The sequence below is a fragment of the Cebus imitator genome, unplaced genomic scaffold (assembly GCF_001604975.1).
Source record: "Cebus imitator isolate Cc_AM_T3 unplaced genomic scaffold, Cebus_imitator-1.0 Scaffold58, whole genome shotgun sequence".
NCBI classification, from domain to species: Eukaryota; Metazoa; Chordata; class Mammalia; order Primates; family Cebidae; genus Cebus; species Cebus imitator.
This window is the reverse complement of record NW_016107373.1, coordinates 3218350-3226066: the sequence shown is the minus strand read 5'-3', so window position 1 is coordinate 3226066 and position 7717 is coordinate 3218350. Positions and strand designations below refer to the sequence as shown.

Genomic DNA, 7717 nt, shown 5'->3' with positions numbered 1-7717 from the left:
GCCGAGGCGGGCGGATCACGAGGTCAAGAGATCGAGACCATCCTGGCCAATATGGTGAAACCCCGTCTCTACTAAAAATACAAAAAATTAGCTGGGCGTGGTGGCGCATGCCTGTAGTCCCAGCTACTCGGGAGGCTGAGGCAGGAGAATTGCCTGAACCCAGAAGGCGGAGGTTGCAGTGAGCCGAGGTCACGCCACTGCACTCCAGCCTGGTGCCTGGTGATGGAGTGAGACTCTGTCTCAAAAAAAAAAAATAGTTTCAAAGAGTTACCCAAGTGCCACAGTGGTAAGATAAATATAAATAAGCTTTAGAATATGTAAAACACTATGCAAATGATAGTTATCGAATTAGTTAAATATATTTAAATTAGTTTACAGCTTACTTTTAAATTGATGGTTGCCATTGTTAGTGTCGTAGTTGCTATGGCAACATGGCAGTGCACAGGGGCAAAAAGTCTCCCAAGGCCAGGGCTGGCTGGGAGTAACCCCTGGACCTTCAGATGTAGCAGGTGGCAGGGCAGGATTCAAGCAGGAGCCTCACTGATCTTGCCGAAATGACTGAGACAGGCACAAATCAATGGCTCAGTCTCTTCTGTGGGAACTCGGCCCCAGTCCCCAGCTACAACCCAGCTACAAAGGGCTCAGAGTTCCAATCCCCTCTAAGTGGTTTGGGGAGGAAGATAAAGGTTGGTGGTCCTGCTGAGCCCATTCAAATGCAGGAACGACTGTGTTTAGAAATAGACAAGTGGAAACAGAAAGTGTGGGAAAGTGCTATTAAGCACTTCCTGGCCAGAGACTCAGCAAGAGGGCAGCGGATGGGAGTATGCCCAGCAAGCGCTGGAGCCCAGCTTTTTGGGGCCAGCCTTCATTCTGTAAGCAGGAAGCAGGGTCCCTTTAAGGCCTTGGGACACCTCCTTGACCCAGTGAGCACCTTTGGGGTTCAGCGTTGGGTGCTCACTGGGTCCTAACTTGGGCCTTTTCCCTGGGGCTCACTTTCCCCTGGGGCCCAATTTCAGGAACTGGGAATTGGGTTAGCTATAGGCTGTCTCTTCTCTTTCCTCCACCACTTATTGTATGACTTCAACATCTGAGTGCTCCATTTCCCATCTCGGGAATGGGCCTCCTAATAGGAAGTGCCTCATTGGGTTGTTGTTATGAGGATTAAATGAAGGCAGGTTTTAAGTTTATAACTTTAAGGAAACTGCACGTTGAGGGAGGGAGGTGCTAACTCTATTCTGAGGACTCTTGAAGGACGATCTTAAGACCTCCAAGTATTCAAGATGTCCACTGCTAAACTTCTTATTCATTTGTGCACAAATTCTTGTGTGATACATATTGTATACCATTTTGAAAACAATCCATTCAGTTTGAACTCTCAGCTCCCATCAGGGAAAATCCTCCTCCAGTCATTCTGAGGACTTGCTTGGGACAGACTGTATTTTTCACAGATGGCTGCAACAATATCTCCTCTCCTGAAAACTCTTCCAGAATTTCGTTACCCTCTAGTTGAGAAAGAGAGTAAGTACCCTGCTCTTGAACCAGGTAAGCCTTGGCGACTGCCTCTGCTAATAGGATGCAAAGGAAGCGAGGCTATGTGACTTCTAAGGCTAGGTCACAAAATGCCATGCACTTTTAAGTTGGTCTTTGTTCTTGAAAACCAGCAGTCTAATTATGAGGGAGCTCACTCAAGCAACCTGTGGAGCAGCCTCATGGGGAGGAATAATGGCAATTGGTCCACAGCTCTGGCTGACCTCCCAGCTGGCAGCTAGTGACAACTTGCTAGGTGTGTGAGTGCGCCATCTTGAAAATGGATCCGTAACCTCCAATTGAACCAGCTGACATTGCATAGCGCAGAGATAAGCCTTTGCTGCTGAGTCCACCCCAAATTGCACCCCAGAATGAGTCCAGCCCACTCATTTATATCAAGATAAATGAGTGGGATGGTTTGTTACAGAAAAGCAGGAAACGGATAGGAAACAGTAGGAAACCCCCACTCATTCTCTTTACCTTCCACCACCAGACCCATGCAAAAGTCTTGGGGTATTAACCTAGGCCCAGATACCAGCAGGGAATTGGCCCCCAGGTTCTTGCCTACAGGTTATTTGAAGTCTCTTGTGTGGCTGTTCATCTGCCACCTATGGGGTGGGGGTATCTTCTGAGAGCCTGAGAATCCTAAGGCCATACCTCTTTGAGGTCTTACAAAACCACCATCTTCCTCACCTCCAAGTTGGCCATGGATATCTTTTCTCAAGGCTTTATAGGAGGGGGTTCTCCTCATCCCTTTTCCTACCTCCAGAACTCCTGGCTCTGCCTCTGGAACGGATTAAAGAATTTCCAAAGGTGGAGTCGCTCACTAGAAGTGTCTGCGCTCTCCGCCTCGCAAAATGCCCAAGGCGAGTCACGATAAAGCTCGCCTTCTGCTGGAGGAGAGGGAATAGGGGCAATGCTAGGAGAGCCAACCCATGTGATAGTTCAGCGAATGACTCTGCTATGGTTTGAATGAATTGGAAACTGAATCCCCAAATTCGTATGTTGATGTTAGTTGGGGGTAGGGCCTTTGGGAGGATTAGATAAGGTCATCAGGGTGAGGCCCTCATGATGAGGACTGGTGGCTTTATAATAAGAGGAAGAGAGACTTGCGGTGGCATGCCCTTGCCCTCTCACCACGTGATGAGGCAGTAAGAAGGCTCTCACCAGATGTGGCCCCTTGACCTTGGACTTCTCAGGCTCCAAAACTACACAAAATAAAATTCTTTTATCAGTTACCCAGACTGTAAACAGATAATGGACTAAGATAACCTCAGATGGGCATCTACTCAATGACCATCCCTGAAGCTTCCAGGCACTGTGCTAAAAGCTACAAGGGAGACAAGGCCAAATGGCAGTGCCACCAGAGACCTGGACAAGAGGGCACCTGTGGCCACCCAGAGTCCACACCTGACCTTGATCATGCTTCAGGTGTCTAAAAACCTAGACTGCCCAACTGGCCCAAACCAGTTTTTTTTTTTTTTTTGACAGGGTCTTGCTGTGTTGCCCAGGCTGGAGTGTAGTGGCACAATCTCAGCTTACTGCAACTTCTGCCTCCCTGGCTCAAGCAATTCTCCCTCTCAGCCCCCTGGATAGCTGGGACCACAAGCACGTGCCACCACGCCTGGCTAATTTTTGCATTTTTTGTAGAGACGGGGTTTCACCGTATTGTCCGGGCTGATATTACAGGTGTGAGGCACGGTGCCCAGCCCCGCAAGCCAGTTTTAAGTCTTACAAAGCCCCCAGGTACCATCCTGAGGGTACATCCTGTCCCTGGAGTGTGCACCCAGAGAGAGGTGACCAAGAGGTGGCTGTAGGCAAGGCGTGTGGGCAGAGTTTGGGTGCATGAGCTGGAGTGTCCACATGCCTGAATCCTAGGCCACTTGTGACACAGGACAGAGATGGGGGTGGGAAGAGAAGTGGAGTCGGTGGCCTGAAGGCTAGGGCCAGGCTATCCTACCGCACTGCCATGTTCTTACATAAAATTCTAAAGAGTCCAAGAATTCTCAGTTTGAACATGGTCTTCCTGGTCATTAGAAGGGAAGTTTGAATGTATTGGAAACTGAATCCCCAATTTCATATGCTGAGGCAGGAGAACACACATTTTATTTTACAGTCTGTTAAATGTTTCAATACAAGGTATCTGGTCCTTAATTTGCACTCTTGGGCTCCCCGTGTTCAGGTAGGTCGGCATAACAGGACTAGCGCTCCAGGCCCTGCGCTCCTACAGGAAGGCACTCTTCTGTGGGGCTCAGACAATGACAGGGAGTATGGCAGAGATTCTAGAAGCTGCCTGCAGACTGCTCTCCATGTCACCACAGCTGCCTCTAACTCTAATCTGGAGTGGCAGGGCAGCAAGGAATAGCAGATGGGACTCATATGAGGGAATGCCTTCATGGGGGAGGGGACGGCGGGAGGGGATCCAGCTGTTTTGCCGATGGCCAGTCCCTGTCTGTTGTGCTGGAGCCCTATCAACTTCAGTAGGGATGGCACGAGGTTCAAGAGGCTGAAGGAGAGACCCGAGCCAGCAATGGGGACATGGAGTTTTATTGTGAAACTTACACACAGGGATGGTCCGGTGGCAGTGGACTGGACAGAACTGTACAGTCCCATGACAGGCTGGGCAGGAGAACCACGACTGCTTACAAAAAGCCTGCAGTTTACACATCATTCTCACTTAGCACCCTCCCCCAACAGCCCCTACCTGATAACCTTCATTCAGCCCCAAAGAGCCTCGAGCCCCTGTACGGCCTGCGTTTCACAGGATGGGTCATGGTTCAAATGTGCCTCACAAATAAGGAATGAATCTGCAGGTTGGTCATTCCCGGCTTCCTTAGCTGGAAACTACAAACACATATTTGGGTGCATCTCTCATACAGGGCCATTCTCGGGGTATGCTTAAGTCAAGTTACTGCTGTCAGGAGCATCTGTCAGACACCATCACAAACACCTTGGAGGGAGGGGGTGTGGAGTAGGGTGGAACAGGAGGGTTTTTTATGCCCATTTTGCATGGGCTGGGTAGGTTAGGGGTCTGAAACCCAGCCCAAGACAGAATGGCACAGTGGTTCTCAAAGTGTGGTCCCCGGACCAGCATCCACATCTTCTAGGAGTTTGTTAGGAGCTTAACCTCCTGCAGGATAGATGGTGTCTCTGCAGGTGGGACATGCTGCTGGGTTCAAAGGATTCCCCAACCTCACTTCTCTGCCTTGGTGTGGGAATTCTATGAAGGAGACTTTTCACTGAAAAAAGAACATTTTCTGAGCCTCTACGGCATTCAAACAATGGGCCAAATACTTTATGAATGCTGTCATATGTAATCTTCAACAGCCAACGTCAAGATCGGTATTATTGTTATGGCTTTTTATTGTTATTCCCTGTTTAAGGGCTCATCCCAGAGAGGCACGTAGCTTGCCTTGTCCTGCGTTTAAAAAGCAACCAGCAGGCTACCCAGGTCTGCGTGATTCTTTGACCACCCTAATTCTTTACAATGTGCTCAACAGTGGTTCATGCTTGAATGTGATTCAGAATCACCTGGAGGCCTTATGAAAACCAATTGCCCCACAGTGTTCCATTCAATAAGTTGGGAGGGGCGTCAAAATACACATTCCTAACAAGTTCCCAGATGATGTTGCTCCTGGTTCAGGGACCACAATGTGAGAACTACAGTGCTGGGCTGGGATCCAGCACCCTCCACCCGTCCCCCCCGCCACTCTACCCATGCAAAGCACCCATAATCATACCCTCCCACAATGGTGCGTTGTGAGATGCCAAGGAGATAATGGGAGCGAAAGAGCTTTGTCAGCTGCAGAGGTGAATGCCCCTGGTCATTAACCAGGTAATCTGGCTGAGGCTGGTCCCCTGGAGCCTGGAAGGGCAGAGGGCTGGGACACAGGGTGGGGCACCGCGGCCACCTAGAGAACTCTTGAAGCCCACCTCAATTCTGGGCCACTTTTTCTTCAGGGAGAAAGTCAGCTTTGAGGGCTCAGGCCCGCGGTCCCTCCTGCCACTCTTCTCATCAAGCCACACCTCCTCCCTCACCTCAGGCAGCTGCTGGGCACTGCCTCAGCACTGGCTGGCCTAGGCCACTTCTCCGGGGGCCAGTCCAGGCAAGCTGGGGCAGCTCAAGCCTGTGACTCAGGACCTGAGGCTGGATCCCGCTCACACCCGCCTCCACCATGAGATTCAGAGCCCGGGACTTCCCTTCTCTGAGCCTTCAACTGCACATTAGTAAAACGCGTGCAACGGGTGTACCATGAGTTGTGGGAATTCAAGGGCTAGAACTTTATACAGCAGTTGGCATAGAGTCTGGCGCCTGGCAAGGGTTCAATCAATGATAGTATTTTCAAAAAGTGCCTGGGCCCAGGCCGCCTCTTCATAGAGGCCCCGACTTGGAACGCAAACCGCTCCCACGCCGTTCCCCGGTTGCACCCGGATACACCCGCCCTGGAATGCCAGCGTGGGGGCCCCAGGGCTACACGCCCCGAGCTGAGAGAGGCAGGGCAGGGCAGGATTAGGAAGGCGCTGAGCCCAGGCCGGGGCGGGGAGGGGCGTGGCCTCACCCTACTAAGGGCCGGGGGCGGGGTGGGCCCCAAGGAGAAAGTGAAGGAGGCGGGGGCGTTGGGAGGGCCCGGGAGGAGACCGGGGAAAACGAGGCAGTTGTGAGCTGGGCGGGACCGTTAGGAAGCGCCGTGAATGGACAGGGATGGGGCGGGGCGGGCCTCATCCCCCGTGTGACCTGGGGACGCGGCTGCCGGGATAGAGGCCGCGGCAGGGCGGGGAGAGGGGCGGGGCCTCAGCGCCAGCTGGGCCCGGGGGCGGGGCTGGCCGGGGTAGGGCCGTAGTGGGCGGGACCTGGCCGGTAGGAGCGCACCGTCTCACCACAGGGCTCGGGGGCGGGGCCGGCAGAGGGGAGCTGAGGGGGCGTGTCCTCAGGGGGCGGGGCCTGCGGAGTCCACGGCTTTCCCCTACTGCCGACGGTAGGGGGCCGAGGAGTGACCGAGCCCGGGGCTGCGCAGTCCGACGCCGACTGGGGCACGAGCGGGCGACGCTGGGCCTGCAGCGCGGAGCAGAAAGCAGAACCAGCAGGTGAGCAAGAGGCACCGGGCCGGGGGAGTCTGCCGGACAATCAGAAGCGAAGTTATTTTCGCCCCTGCTTCTGCAGCCCGGCTCGGACGGCTTTCCTCGAAACAGCGACAGGTCGGGGCAGCTGGTGGGTGAAAAGGCGCTGTAGCCCCCAGTCCTGAACCCCCAGTTCTCCCACTCTGTCGTGCACCAGCTGCGTGACCCCGGGTCCGTCCCCTCACCCGGCTCTGGACCTCCTGGGCTTCAGTAGGAGGAAGTGAACCAGGTGAATTCCACGCTCCGGTTGCCCTTTCTCACTTAAAACCTCGGAAGGTGAGGGCTGGCAGGTGAGAGCTGGCTGCAGGTCACCACAGGTGTTCCCATCACGCTGCCCTCTGCAGTTTCTCTCCCTGCAAAATGGGACTGAGCAAAGCGAATTGCTTTAAAGAGTGCACGGGTTCCTCGGTTGAGGCTCGAACCCACGAACCCTGGGGAAGCCGAGCCCAAAGCAGGGAGGTTCCATTTCCCTCCTCACCTGCTTCCCACCAATTCTGACAGTTCAACTAAGCCGGACCGCCTAAGACTTCAAGTTGGAAACTCAGTGGGGCTTTTCCAGGTGAGCTGGCCTGAGCAGGGGGTTGGAAATCGGGGAACAGTTCTTACTCTGGTGAGTGGGGAAGAGAAGGGAAAACCCCACCGATCCTTAGGCCGCGGGTCAAGCCCAGGGCCCCAGGGGATCTTGCAGCATACTCAGGGTTAATTTCTTGGCTGACGGTTTCTGTTCCTGGTGGTGGTGGCTGCTCTGTGCTGGTCCCCCAGTAGCAGGACAGCCTCGTTTTGTGGTCAAGGGCTTCGGCTTTGGGATGAAACTGATTTGGATTCCACTTCTCCTCCAAACTTCACTTTCCTCACCTGTAAAATGGGGAAAATGACAACATCCAATGGCAGCAGCAAGCATGAGATAGAATAACGTGTATAAGCTCCTTAGCAGGGCTCCAGGAAACCAGTGAGACCTCCCTCCATGACAGCTGCTTCGATTCGGATGGGCAGGTGATGGGCTTGCTTCCTGTGGGGAATGAGGCTTTTTTTTTTTTTTTTTTTTTTTTTTTTTTTTTTTTTTTTTTTTTTT

General features: G+C 53.0%; 1 protein-coding gene across 2 annotated transcripts in view; it reads left to right on the top strand.

Moving 5' to 3' along the window:
• The first annotated feature begins 6466 nt into the window (after positions 1–6466).
• The window catches only part of CD82 (CD82 molecule), a 54545-nt gene continuing 53294 nt past the window's right edge, over positions 6467–7717 (top strand). The window contains exons 1-2 of one of the 2 annotated variants that reach the window (XM_017529395.1): positions 6523–6612; positions 7147–7204. The gene's annotated coding sequence lies outside the window, so the exon portion shown is untranslated. Of the gene's footprint in view, positions 6613–7146; positions 7205–7717 lie in introns of both variants that reach the window. The other variant, XM_017529394.2, reaches the window with a different exon arrangement.